Genomic DNA, 15,636 nt, shown 5'->3' with positions numbered 1-15,636 from the left:
CATTTCCTTTTCCTATATTTTCAATAGAATAGACATGAGTGGTGCCATTTTTGCTTTGTTGGATTTGATGCAGACAAATATGGTTCCCTTGACACCCCTTAATAAGTAAAAATGCTTCTTTTAGTTAGTCAATAGTTTACTTGTTAAAATTTGAATTGGCTTTGTAATTTTCAGAGGCGCTGTGAGGCGTTTGTGTTAATCCTGTCTGCAATGCACTGCCTGTTATAATTTGTGAAGTCAATCTGAAAACTGTCCTAACAAAAAGGGTTAAATGATTAAAAATCTGGCTCCTGTACTGCATGTTCAAGAGAAACATTCCACACATTCCTGTACTTTTTACATGGGTCAGTTTAGAGGTGCTCAGAAAAACTTCAGACATTTTGCCTGCTGCAACAAAATAACTAAAGATTCAGTAGGTTGTGTGGATGGAAACATGAATGCCAGTAGACTTCTGAATTTATTCTTAAAATGTTAAAAGCCAAACTTTTTTGGCTTTACTTCTTTTGGAACACATGAGTACATTTACTAATGCACTATTACACACTATCCGCTGACATCAGAGCCACTCTGCAGTCAGAAAGGATCCCGGGATATTTGACTCGCTGGCTCTGCCTCACTAGAGCCAGCTTTTCCTGCCCTCTTCCCAGTCTGTTCCTTCTCTCCCCAACAGCCTCCATGTGCTCCAAAGTTAACCGCCTGCCATGTGACGTATGGGAAGTATACGCAATGGAAAACATGTGGGCCATGGGCAGTTTTAAAAATTTTTTTTAGAAAAGGTAGACTTAAGAAAAAACAGGGGTGAGAAGGGGTGTGGGTAGGGAAGAGGCAAAAATTGAGGTTAGGGAGAGTGTGGGACACAGACGTGGAAGAAACCTTCCTATTCCTGGTGAGGGAATGTCATTAAGTTTGGCGTATTAAAGATACTTGTATTCTTGGGAGAAAGTGGAGCATTTACAGCAGTGCAACTTTCTAGTTTGTCTTGTTTCCTGATAGGTTCTTCAATCTTGTAAAGTAAACCTTGTATATCCATTCCTTTATGGATCTCCAGCACCTAGGTATTACTGTGAATGCCACATTTGTCAAGTGTCCGTAGTGAATTTTGTGCCAAAGCGCAGGATTGGGTACAGGAGTCAATACAGACCCCCTGATGTCTTCATTAAGAGTATCACCTGCCTAATGCTATCAAGGGGGAACCCTTGTGATAAGAGAAAATATTCTTAGATGAAGAAATATAAAAGTACCGGTCACTCATGCACAAACTATTAAACAGATTTGGTATCATTCTAGGTCACATATTTAGTCTCACATTACAAGGGTTAAGTGCTGGTTTTCATCTAGGTGCTAAAATAAAAGTGTTATACGCACCTAACCCTGTAAGCCGGCTGGCTGTTTCTTCCAAGCCGTTTCCTTATCCGCTCCAACGATGGAATGTTACACAGCATTCTCACCTCCAATACACAATGTAAAGAATGTGAGGACTCAAAAGGACCTTAGATCAATGGAGCAGAGGGAAAAAGGCTGGAAGCACTGGTATAAGCCAGCTGGCTCAGACAATCTGGTGAGTATAACTTAGTTTAGCACCAACATGAAAACTAACAATTAACCCTTGCAGTGCATGGGTAATCCCACTGCAAGGGTAGATAAGAGTTTCTCCAGGGAGTTCATTAAGGCTTGACATTTGCCATCGCATCTCTTGTACAAAAAAAATTGAGAACAGTGTTTGCTGTTAATGAAATTAATTTTAGTGTATGTTTACTGAAAACAAACTACCACCATGATTTTATTCTACAGGGCTTCAACTCAGAAAATGTGCTTTGGGGTTTTAGGTAATTTAAGAAAAGGCAAATTGTAACGTGTGCAGGTAGTTAATGTTAATTGGAATGAGAAAGCTTCACTTTTTCACTTTAGTAAAAAGGTAAAGCAGCAATTTTGAAGTTCTGCTATATTAATAGATACCTGTATAAAAGGAAGGCATTACCCAAATTAGCTGTAAAAGTGGGAAAAACTGACTGGAAAAGGCACCATATCTCTCAAATACCTAATGGTCTTCCAAGTGAATTCTGCAGATTAAGTTTAAAAGATAACCATGTCGTCAAATTGTGTGAGTTTGTGGGGAGACCTAGTGACACCAATGCCCTGAATTCCTTTACCCGATTAAACTAACCTGGTAAAATTAAAAGAACTAGAATGACAAGGCAGTTTTCACCATTGCAGCATAATATATAGCTTGTATTTAATCTAGTATTTGTTTCTGCAGCCCATGTGTTGCAGTACCTCAAAGTCCCAAGTGACCATATTTAATGACTTTTCTTTATCAGTGGACAGCAAGATGGTTTCGGTTTTCTGGACTTTCCCAGTATACAGTGGTAATAGCTTTAAGCGTGGTGTCCCTGGCCTTGTGGCCCAAGACTAAGCCTGCTTGACTGTTCAAAGTATCAGTATCAAAGTAAAAAGCAATGAGAGATCTTTGTAAATAGTAGAGCTGCAGCTAACGATTATTTTCAAAATCGGTTAGCCGATTATTAAGTTCGATTAATCGGTTAATCGGATAAACAATTAAAATAAAGTTTAAAAAACGGCTCCAGTGATGGGACTACTAGTTTGTATTGAGGTTGTAGTCCATCACAGGAGCAAGCTTGGAGTCTGTGAACAGGGCCAACTGATCGGAAGCCGATTAATCGATTATTGAAAAAGTTGACAACTTTTTCAATAATCGATTATAATCGATTATGTCGATTAGTTGTTGCAGCCCTAGTAAATAGCTTAACACTTTATACATAAAACACAATGCAAGGTAGGTGCAAGTCCACTGGAACCAAATGGGCTTATGAAATGGGGTGCTTTTCTAAATAAATACCACTGAACACCGTGCCTTGTGTTACTCCTATAGTAAAACATTATAACACAACGGTCTGAAGGACAACTAAAGGCCATTTTTAATTATCTAATCTTAGTGACCTCACTTCCCATGCCAACTAAACTGCTCTACTCTTACCTTAGAACTGTGGCAGTGTGGGCCAGAATCATGCACCATATCAGGTGTCCCTCTGTCAGAATCCTCCCACCAGGTTTACAAATTGACAGCTTTTGTATACGGGCCTTTGAAATATCCAATGCCCCTGGTATTTAGCAACCTGACACTGAAACTACCCATAAGCCTTCCCTGCATCCCTGATTCTGAACCTCTCCTGCCTCCCAGCAACTCCAAAACTGCACCCCGGACTCTGAAGCTTTGTGCTGCCACCTTTGATACTGAACCCCAACACCAGGCTTCACACCTTTCTACCAACTAGCTTACACTGCCACTGCCCCGCATTTAATGCCGTCACCTGCAGGGATATGCAGAGAAGAGCAGAGGCTGAGCATGGTGTTTCAGAGCTCTCAGCCCACTTACTCACAAAGACAAAACTTTCTCCCCAGTACAGTGTTTAAAGGCCAATTAGTCCTCTTGGGGCTCTGAGCACATTTCATGTGCCACTAGGAAAAAGGGGAGGGGATGAGGAGGAAAAAAAGCCAGACACTCATCACCTTTATTGAACCCTTCCAAGGCAGCAGCCATTTTCTACAAGTCCAACAAACAGATTAATTCTTTATTTTACTTTCAATGTAAGCATTTAATGTGAAATAAAACCCTACTATCACTTCCATCCTTCTTAAAGCTTCCAATGCAATCACTTTAGCAGGCTGAAACTAAAAGGGGTAGTGCTCCATTTTACTTCTTGTATTCTTTGACAACCAGTATAGGATGTCAGGATCATTTTAGCATATGTATGACATTTAGCAGCTGACCAAATGTTATTTTGCAGTAGAAAATATGCATTGCTTTTTTGTGAAGGTCTGCAGTAGATGCACCTATACCAATACTAGTACTCACTCCCCCCCCCAATGCTCTGATGCCTGAGCTTCCAGTATCAGGAAGCCATGCAATGAGTCATTACAAGGTGCCTGGCTTCCTGATTGGCCAGAAAGCCAGCTTCATGCTTCATCACCTGGTGTCAATCAGGAAGCCGAGCAGCATGTAATGACTAGCCGTCTAGCTTCCCGATTGGTCGGGGAGCTGGCCAATCAGGAAGTGGGACGACAAGTCATTACCCGACCCCCAGCTTTCCGTTTGGCCAGAAAGACGGCTTTATGCTCCGTCACGTGGTGATGGGGGGAGCATGGAGACAGCTTTACTGCTAATCGGGAAGCTGGGTGGCGAGTCATTACACGCCACCTGGCTTCCTTAATGGGACTTCCGGTATCTGTATTCGGTATCGGCAAGTACCGGGGGAAAAAAAATTATTAGTATTCTTAACTGAAAAACATGCATCTGTGCATCCCTAGGATTCGTGCATGCCTGCAGACTATCACCAGACGCCCAGGACCTGCAGTTCCATGCACCAGGCAGGAGGTACAGCTACCCAGATCACTTGTAGCAGTCAGCTTTTATTCCCCCCAGCAGAGGTTTTTGGGGTCCCCAGCTCTGCCTGGGGACCCGGGACCATGTCACAAGCCCAGCTGCACAGGAGATAGAGCACAATGCTGTGCTCGATCTTCTGTATTGGAGGGCAAGTGAGAGTCTCCATAAAAAGAACCTGAAACCTCCAAACACTATCAGAGAGACGTGTTAGCCCCTATGTGATAGAAACAAAGTTAAGTAAAAATAAGAAAAAAAAAAATCAACCCCTCCACCCCCACCATCTGCATGCAAACACACGCATAGGGTGTGTACGTAACCTACCATTGTGCCACAAGTGTTAGGTATCACCACAAACTGAGTGAATAAAAATTCTAGGGCAAGAATTCATGGTTAAAGGAGAACTATGAGATGAGTTATTTCCACTCCTCATAGTTGGAGCCTGTCTGTGACAAATAGCCGCCACAGGTCAGCTCTATTAATCAGGAAGTAAGCAAACACATACCATCGCTCGCTTCCCGAACATCTCACTGCAGAGAGCGGTGACAGTCAGTACTGCAGGGATTCCCCCCTCCCCGATCCTCCAGCACGGAGTGGAGAAAAGCTGGGTGGATCTCGACAGTATTGTTGGGATTCGTCCTGGCTGGGGCGCTCTCAGTATTGCCTGCTATACACCGAGCTTTGGGTCACGGGACAAGGTTAGTACATGTCCTCCCGTGACCCTGAAGAGAACCATGGGGAAAAACACTTACCCCAGAGTTCTCTTAACGTTAAACTGATAAACTGTACAGACTTTTAAAGCTTCACCTATGGACAATTGTGTGTACCATATTTTTTTCCGCCATTGCACAGGCAAACACAATTTTAATGCTTGCCTTGTTTGGTATCCCATTTACTCGATGTCACCACATCTTATATTTTACAAAAAAATCAGGTGTTTTATTGTTGCAACAACTGTGATAAGTACAATAGTTCTGTTCATTTTTGGGATTTTGATTTACCAAAAATTTTAGATTTTATTCCTATTACCAGTAAACTTCATTTATATACATTTGATGGCAAAGGAAAGTCCCAGCCATCCTTTAAAAATAATATACAAGTGTGGGTGAATTTAATGTGAAAAAGTTAAATTACAGCTGAAAACGCAAAATCTAGAGTTTGTTTACGTTCAGAACTTGGGGACAGTTGGCTGCAGTTTGCAGGGGGTTAACGAAGCAGTGCTCAGGCCAAACACCATCTTGGCCAGGAGGCAAATCTGCCTGTAGCCGTTGGAGGACCACTTACCCTCCCCCCTCCTACTGATGGCAGGGGCAATGGGTTGTGATGTCAGGTGGTGAGGGACAGAGGGAGCTGGGTACCAGGGAGGTGGTGGGTCGGGTGTAAGGTCACGCCTTTGTTTCGCAGACCTAGAATAGACAGTGAATCCTTATACATTTCCTGCTTTCTGCTTGTGTTTTCTTTTTGTAATGACAAACACAGAGTGGAGGAGCAGCGCTGGGCTGCAGGCACATCTGCCACTCCCAGCCATGCATCCTTATGTATTGGCTATTGCAATTAAAAATATCCAATAGCAGGCTGGCTATTGTTTCCAGCCACTGATTGGAGACTTGACGCTGGTGTCCTATCCATACATTGGACTCTGGGCAGAGGAAGAAGCAGAGGTGCGGGCAGAGGAAGCAGAGGTGCGGGCAGAGGAAGCAGAGGTGCGGGCAGAGGAAGCAGAGGTGTGGGAGACTGCAGAGTCACAGCCGCCTCTCCCCCGCTGGTTCCAGCTGCAGTGGTCTGTGTCCCCACTGCCTCTGCCGAGACAAGCGGGGAGAGCAACAGGAATCGAAAGGAACACGGACCGCTGCAGCCAGCAGCAGCGGGGAGGAGAACGGAGAAGCAGAGTGGTGGCAACTAATCCATGAGAATCGTTCCTAACAATTCTCATTGATTATAATCAATTTAATCAATTAGTTGTTGCAGCCCTAGATTAACTTTAGTCCAACACAATCTAAAAAGCAAATGGTGCCTACCTCAGCTACTGCCATAGCTAGAAATGATAAATTTACATTTTAGGAACTATCAGTTGAAAAATTTGGGCTAGTCAATTTTTTTTCTTTAAGCATGCATACACATGCAATAAAAGATCAAGGGCAGAAAGCTCTGTTAAGGTGCCCATACACTGCTCGATTCTCGTACGAGAATCGCGGGAAATCCCACGATCGTACGAGAATCGAAAAGTGTGAACGAAGACTCGCGACCGTTTCTACTGTACGGTCGCACGTCTTTTGTCTAAGGAGCATGTTAGAAAACCAGCCGAGAATCGTACGATTTTCGGCTGGTTTGAACGGTGCTCGGGAGACAAATGCCGAACGGGCCGTTGTGCGCACACGCACACTGCCCGTTCAGCATTGCGATCATTGCAAGCCTGCCCCTTAAGGGCCCGGGCTTGAACGGATCGAGAGTACGATCTGCCTGTCCAAGATGGGCAGATCGTACGTTTTTTTAATCACTTTACAACCATCGCAAGACTAAGGTCTTGCGATGGTTGTACAGTGTATGGCCACCTTTAGGTGCTGTTTTCAAACTTTGAGACTACCATATATTCCATGGTGGCATTCACTGAGCACTTACGTTGTGGCTCGCACACCTTCACGACGGGATGCCAAACCTTCTGCAACAAGGGACTCTGCGATATTCTCCCCTGATGTATCTGAAAAAGATAATGAGATCATTTCTACCAGCAAAATCATACAAAAGCCATACGGTAACTTAACTGGTTACAAGCACATCTAAAAAGGGATGCAGAGGATGTGTTTTCACATAAATCTCTGCCATCAATTTTGTGCCTGAAGCTAATAGCTGCAAAAATGAATGATTGGTCTCACTGAGGAAATGAAGGTGGGCTTAAGATAGCTGCAACTATAAAAGGGCCACAATATGACCAAAACAGTCTTATTGTGGAGATGCAAGATTGTAAGGAATTGGTTAATCAGTTTCAACACAGGAAAGAACTTGGTTCAAGTGCAGGGAAAAAGGTAAACTGGAGTCCAGCTTTAAAGGAAATGCTGGGGCGCATGAAATACACATTCCCATAATTAGAGCAAGGGTGCGACACTAAAGCTGTCACATGTTACATCTATAGATACAAGAACTGAGCAATCACATACCGCTGATTGGTCCGTTCCCAATCCTCTCCCTGCAAAAAGAGGTGAATACAGTCACTGCTCCCCCTTCGCTCTCCGTTCCTCCAGTGCTGATTGGAGGGACGGACAGGGAGGGGGGATGCACACAGGCAGAGGGGTCGATCCTGACAATATTGTCGGGATCTTTCCCGGCCACAGCATGGCTCTGTGCTGTCTATATATAGTGGACAATAGCCTGCTCTATCCTGAGTTTTGGCTCACAGAAGGACATAGTAAATGTCCTCCCGTGACCCTAAATAGAACTATGGCCAAAAAAGGTTGGGCCATAGTTTAAATTATACAACTTTAACAATCCAAAATGTGCCTTAGTTTTGGATAGGATAAGGAATGATTACAGCCCGTGTTTTTGCCAACTGTCCTATAGGGGGAAACTTCACTTACTGTCCCTGAGCATGGGGCACATGCACTGCTCCCATTACAGGAAGTGAAAAGGAGAGCAATTTCTTCAATGTGTTAGGAATAATTGCCTCATGCCATTGTTTACAGAACAAGCGTTCCCGTTGGTAGCTCTCACACCACCTCCTATTCTGGTAAGGATCATAAAAATGTCAGCAATCCCAACACCTTGTTTCAGTAACAGGTTACTAGGACAAGGAGGGTCTCCTAATCAGCAATATACTGCAATGAAAACCTGACAGAAGTTTTAAGAGTTGCCTACTCCATCTAGAACTGAAAAGGTTTAGGCTTTACTGTTTAAACTGCTAAATCTCTGCCTGTTGCAGCAGACCACCCCTTCATTCTACATTTGCTTAAACAGCTTAGAGGTTTCTATGGTACACATCCAGAAAGACTAGAATCCCAAGGCAATCCTGGTGACTGAATCACAATTTAGGTTAGGATTAAATGCATTTTACACAGTGATTAGCAAATCCTTTTACGCACCTTTGCCCAAATACACCAATCCGTACTCTCTTCCTTGAGGAGTCTTGTATTCTACAACAAAACAGATCTCTTTTCCAATCAGCTTTTTCCTCAGGAACTCTCGAGCTGGAAATGCCCAAGGCTGAAATATTAACAGTATGTCAGTTTTGGTAAGGTCAGACCAATGCTGTTTGCAATCATTTTACAGTGTTACACTATTGGAGCATTTATAGCATCTTTACAGCACCAAAACTACAGCAATATTAAAGTTATTAATAATGCTTAATTGGAACTTACCAAATTGACTCATTCATTGACAGGTAGCTGACAAATTTGTGAAAGCCTGCTGCCATTGTACGCTCATCTGAAACCAGTTTGTGCCCCCCTGGGGAAAATTCTTAGTCATGGCCACTATTCGTGTGAAACTTTAAAGTAACTGTTCAGCTTTACAGTTAAAATTACAACATTTAAAAGGCTGAACAGAATTCACACCAGCTCGGCAAAATATCTTACTAATTATTTCCCAATGTCTTATACAGAACAAAGGTAGGAATGTTTGCTAAAAACCTAGTAAGACCTAAACAGGGTTTGAGGCGATTAGTGACTGTCCGTAGGTAAAGAAAGGAAAACACTGAGTTAGAATACTAAAGCAGACCTTTCTCTGAAAAATGGAAGTTCTACTTTAGTGCTAGTCGCCACCAATTGAACAGAAATAGTGTTATTACATATAGAATGCACTGAACAATAGATTTACAATTATCCTCTGCTAATATGAATGGGTTAAATGATCCGTAGTAGATATGTAGCCCTGTACCCCCTTTTCCACTTACCAAGCTAGGTTATTGTTTTTCTTTGAAATAAATATTCATGTAATTTTATTGGTATCTAACTTCATTTTGTACATTTACCAGTAGCTGCCTCATTTCCCACCCTAGGCTTATACTCGAGTCAATATTTTTTCCCAGTTCTTTGTGGTAAAATTAGGTACCTCGGCTTATATTCGGGTCGGCTTATACTCAAGTATATACGGTACCCACAAAAAAAAACCTTTGTCCTTTGCTTCCAAAGCTTCTTGGAGGCAGCAGTGATGTGCCTCACAGTAAAGCTGTGGATTGAAATTGAGGCAAGGCACTCCGGCCAATTGTAGGAATGCATTCTTGCAGATTTTGAACCCCAACCGAAGCCTGAGACGAGGTTAGAATATCTTGTAAAAGCTTTACTTTTAACTAGTATTTTACGGTTACTTCAGTTGGGGTGGGGGGACTAACAGTAAAGCAAGCCTTCCATTTTTATAGAAGGTCTACTTTAAAGCAACACTGTCTCTAAAATCAAAATGCCAACAGCCCCTGCAAAGAATACATTAAAATATGGCAAATACAGTAGTACCTCAGTTCACGAACTTTAATCGTTCCATGATTCTGGTCGCGAACCGAATCAAACTGAGATCAGACCCCAATCTCTACTAGAGGAAGCCACGACCAAGTGTCAGAGCGGGGAAGATGGCCGAGTTCTTGTTCTTCACCCGATGTGGAGTTTGCGAAAGGAAGCAAAATTTTGCCGAACTTTCTGTTGGCCAACGGAATTGTTCGCGAACAGAAGCGTTCGTGAACCGAGGTATTACTGTATTTCTCCCACTGCTGTGGTAAAGGATAAATAGTTGCCCAATGTCTCTTCAGAAACAGACTTCCAGGTGTGTCAAATTCCTGGTCTCTTCCCTCCGCCCCACCTAAATACTGTGTCTCAAGGAGAGGTTGAACCACAGAGCAGCTGGAAATCAAGAATCCAATACTCCTGATGTGTTGGTTTCTAAAATAATTACAGGCAACTATTTCTCCTTGGCATTTGGCAAAATTTGATTGGCACTTTGATGTAAGAGCTTTCTGTAAGGGTCAGAAACAAGAGGTTAAGAGGCATCATCTAGTCCTGCTGGTGTACATGTGCAAATATTGGCTTACAAGTTTTTAGTGCAACTCATAACAAAACCAAAATTTGATATTTGCTGCCGAGTACTTAAGATTTCCCAGTTAACGTTGCTTCTCCGTGGTAAATAGGCTAAACAAATGTTTAGTCGTTGCTGGTGAAAAAATGCATAGTATGTAAAAGTGGCATGAAAACATTTGCTAAAAACAGATACCATTAGTAAGATTTCTTGCAACTATATTGGAATTCTGTGCCCACTTCCTCTCAATTTCCAACTACGCAATCTGCTAAATATGACATAGGGAAAGATGCTGTACATCCAACTAGGCAGGCAGTAAGATATCACCAAGAAAACTGCCTATTTTATACAAAGCAATTTGTAATTTTGTAGTCTCAGAAAAAAAGTAAACTTCAGGCAGCAATAACGATTGCTAGACCAACCCAATCAATTCTCAAGACCTCCAACAAGGAGCTTCAGTCCAAATTACAGGCTACATTCTGGTGTAATAACCCTGTCTATAAACACAAAGCTACTCAGATTCCCAGCGAGTCTACTTTTGTACCTCTGCAAAGCAGTAAAAGGTTTGTTCCTTAGGTTGCCAGTAGATGGCATTAGAACTCCACAAACCTCAACATTCCTATAAGGATCATAAGAGCACAAAATAGAAAAAATGCATTTAGAAATATACACAAGTGTACACCAGGAAACCCTTCTGAAATTATTACAGTTTCAAAACACCAAGAGCAGATAGCTGCACTCAATTTTTCTAAATTACTATCAATTAATCAAAACGCATCACAACAGGTGGAACAGTCAGTAATGTCTCATACGGTTTATGCATTTGACCTTACAATGCAACCAGTGACAATAGTATAAAGCCAACATGGCGCTAGCAAAAAATGTTTATATCTTCTAAGCAGAGCCCAGGGGACACCCCTATGACAAAAGAAATGCAAAACTTGGAAAGTCTCAATCAGATTTATGTGCTAGATTTTTCAATTTTGCTTAGTGATCAGGTTATACACACGGCCAAGAGCCATATGGATCTCTCAAGTCTGAGGAAAGGGAGCAAGAGTATGGCCTTTACAACTCAGCATTCATTTGTAAGATGTGTAAATAAAACATTTAACTCCTGGAGCTCTGGCCAATTTTATAGGTTACTTTGCACAAAAGAAAAATCATTTCGAGCATTTAACCTATTTACATTACTTGCCTACAATGAACTAAATCGGTTTAACATGCACTTGCCTACCATTACATGAAACCCGTTGCTATTCTGAACCAAATAAAAGTGCAAGCTAAAATAACCTCGAGCTAGCTCACTTACCTCATCTGGCACATCTTTTGCATCTTGCTGAGAAGCAGCAGCTCTGCGTGCCAATGCACCAGCACGGATGTTACTTAGGTTGATTTGACGTTCCGGTGGCGGACCTCCACGTGGTTGGCCTCTCACAATTATGGCACATCCGGAAAGAACCTAAAAATAGAGTATATTTAGTCTCCAGATCAATTTGCACATCACCCCCCGAAAAACTGGTAGCCAAATTTGTTATAATGCCCAATTGTTGTCCAGTGCTCCATGTAACACCTTAAAGCTCAAACTCAGGTCTCCATATAAAACTAATACGAATGCTAAATACATTAAATATATATATAATTTTTAAAAGATTGCTTCCCAACTCATGTACTTCATTTTAAGTGGCCTGCAGCATATACTTAGATGCCTTTCATTTCCCAAGGCAGTCACTTTGTTTATACCTGGGAGCTTGCATTTAAGTGCATGTCCAGCCAGAACACCTTAGTCTTGGATAGAATGAGGAAGGGTTAGAACACTCAGGGTTTTACTGCTCTGTTAGGGCTCAATTAGAGAAAAGTATCCTCATTCTGCCGACATTTTCACCAGGCAGGAAGTGAGGGAAAATCTGGGACAAAGTGAAGTGTTCTAGACTTGACTTACTCTAAAGCACGTCAAACACACGGTTTGTGGGCCAAATCCAGCCCACCAGGCCAATTCATGTGGACCACTCACCTCTCCTGCAGCACCCCCTCGTCTCAGAAACCAAGTGCCGATATCAGTGCTTTACATTTTTAAACCAAAGCCAGCTTGGTAAACAGGCATCAGGCTTGACAGGAAGGCTGCAGAGGTCCCCAGCAAGGTCCCAGCATTCTAACAGTGAATCACTATGCCCGTTTACAGCGCTGGCAGCAAATCCTGTGGATCCACACCGCACGCGCTGAAATCAACCAGGACCCCTACTGAGAACACACAGCCCTCCTAAGTCCCCAAACAGCGCAGCATAGAATCTGCACATCCACCTAAGCATTCTCACAGCCCATCATAGAACCTGCACAGCTACCCAAGAGTATGCCCAGGCCACCATAGAACCTGCACAGCCATTTGAGAGTCCACACTATTACACCAATTGCCATTTTTTTACTAGATGTCTACTTTCAGAGCTAGTTATAATGTTATTACCAGTGATAATCGAATGCAGAGGCAATTTAATATGCTAGAGTAGATACATCCATATAGTCTTAAAGAAACAATCAGCCCATTGAGGGAAACCATAATGCTGATGCGGGTAATGAGGAAATGCAGTTTTGACACCAACGCTCTAAAGCATTTTTATTTTGGTCTGTTTTGCTTTTGGATAGTAAGAAAAAAACAGTATGCAAGGAAAATCTTCAATACCAGATAGAAGTAAAAATCTGACAGTTCTAACCCTAATACACAACTCAAAGAAAACTTTTGGGTAGACATACAGACAAAAAGTTGTTACTAATATCAAAACTACCATTACGAAGACTTAAGTGAGCAAAAAGGGTAATGCTCACCCATTAAGATTTGCTTTGAAAGTTTAGAAAGTCATGACAATTCAGAAAAGGTAACCGGTCATTGGCCTACTCAGAAGCTAATGTACCCAAATGCAAGATTTAGAGGAAAGTGATTGAAAAGGCCAAAAAGTTTAAGGTTTGGATAGAGAAGTAAAAGTTAGATGCTTTTCTAAGCAAGCATACCAACAGCAAATCGTTTTGGCATGGACATTTTCTGTAACGCTAAAGATGTCGCCACTCAAATGGCTTCTTCAGTTTGGGAACAAAGCCGAACATTTAAGCGTAAATTACGGGGTGTTTTCAGAGAAGTCAATAACCCCCATGTCTTTTGCTCATCTGCTTAAGATAAGGAAATTGTCTGTAGTTCACAAATTGGAAATAAACTTGTTTAAAGAAGCCCAGGCAAATAAAATCTTACCCCCTCACTGCAAGAGTTAAGTCCTCGTTTTGCCTAGGGAGCTAAACAGATCTACTTGAACTACGATCTCAGCTGGCTCTTAGAACGGTCCTTCAACCTGGCTGCTCATCCGCGCCAGTGGTGAAATGTCCATCAGCATCCTCATGTTCAATACACTGTACTGGCGTGATGACTCAGTACCCAAGACTGCTGGAGCAGAGGGGAAATAAGGCTGAAGAAACCGGTTTAGGAGCCAGCCGGGAACATGGCTCGGGTATCTCATTTTTGCTCCCTATGCAAAACAAGCCGCTTCACACAGTCACAGCTTGCAGTTGGTCCCATATAGCCTGGACTTAGAGGATGTGGGTTGAATGAGGATAAGGTCAAGACTCAAAACATCTGCAGGAAACAAGGGAAAGAACATCTGCAGGAAAACATCTGCAGGAAAACATCTGCAGGAAACAAGCCGAACAGTGAAAACCACTGCCACCCACCTTAGCTGAGATGAAAGTAAACTACATCTACCAGTGCACAAGGTAAAAAAACAATCAAAAATACAAAGGGTGGGACGTAAGCTTGCTGTCCTGAAAGATTCCTAGAAATAATGTTACCAATAAGACTAACTGGAGATTTCCCTATTCATCAAGACAACATGAGGCGCAAGTCAAATCCTACCTCAGGGTGGGACCAATGCCAGTAAAACTTTTCTGTCGAATCCTAGGTCTTGTCAGACGACCTGCACCAGAGCATGCGATAAAGGTATCCCAATCAGACAAGCTGGCAAGTGATGAGCATGCGATAAAGGTATCCCAATCAGACAAGCTGGCAAGTGATGAGCATGCGATAAAGGTATCCCAATCAGACCAGTGATGAGCATGTGATAAAGGTGTCCCAATCAGACAAGCTGGTAGGTGAATGATCGCACTGTACGGATGTGAGAAGGGGTTCATTCAAATGCACCAAATATTGTTCTTGGCTGGCATTTAGTTTATAGCAGAGGTAAGTACTTGATTCTGGGCCTAGTCTGCTGCCTTTGTGATAGTCATAATCCAAACCATCCAACCAGATGAACTGTGGTTAGAAGCATTTAGTACAAACTTCTGTGTTGTATGAAATTAAACCCATTTCAGTGAAAGCATCCCCCTTAATACCTTAAACTATATGTATTGCAATCAGAAAAACATATCTGATTGCCTTATGGGATCAGGAAGAAATTGTTTACCCCTGTTGGAGCAAATCGAACCATGCATTATAGGGAGTTTTCTCCCTAAGGGGGGGGGGGGCGCAGACTGACGCCGTTCGGGACCTGCGGCCTCCCTCATGTCTCCTCCCCTTCCTCAGGTTGCTTATAGTGGACTGTGGATGGGCTGAATAGAGATGGACAATGTACTATCAATGTACTATCAATGTACTATCAATGTACTATCAATGTACTATCAATGTACTATCAATGTACTATCAACGTACTATCAACGTACTATCAACGTACTATCAACGTACTATCAACGTACTATCAACGTACTATCAATGTACTATCAATGTACTATGTTGCATGCGTGCCTGCAAAGTATGCCCATTATGTGCTGTATGCCCAACGTGTGCCTATCGCGTGGTATTTATATCTAGGCCTGCAACCAACTAATCGATTAAAGGAGAACTATGAGATGAGGGCTTTTCACTCACCTCATAGTTCTAGCCGACCTGTGACAATTACACTGTCACTGGTCGGCTCAGTAGATCGGGAGGTGAGAGAACACATGCCGGTGTTCGCTCACTTCTCGATCCTGTCACGGCTCTCTGCCGCTCTTAGGGCAGCGCTGACTGGCGGAACGGACGGGGGAGGGGGCGGGTACAGCTGGCTCTGCCTCTAGATAGGAAGAGGCAGCTGTCACTCACGCAGCTGGGCAGATCGACATCGATGTCAGGATCCGCTCTGGCTGCGGCATCTCAGTATACCGCGAGCTGTAGCTCACGGTATACTGAGCTTAGGGTGACGGGAGGACGCTAGTTTGTGTCCTCCCGTTACCCTGAG

This window comes from Nanorana parkeri, unplaced genomic scaffold, assembly GCF_000935625.1.
Source record: "Nanorana parkeri isolate BGI_ZX_2015 unplaced genomic scaffold, ASM93562v1 scaffold476, whole genome shotgun sequence".
NCBI classification, from domain to species: Eukaryota; Metazoa; Chordata; class Amphibia; order Anura; family Dicroglossidae; genus Nanorana; species Nanorana parkeri.
This window is presented reverse-complemented; position numbering follows the sequence as displayed.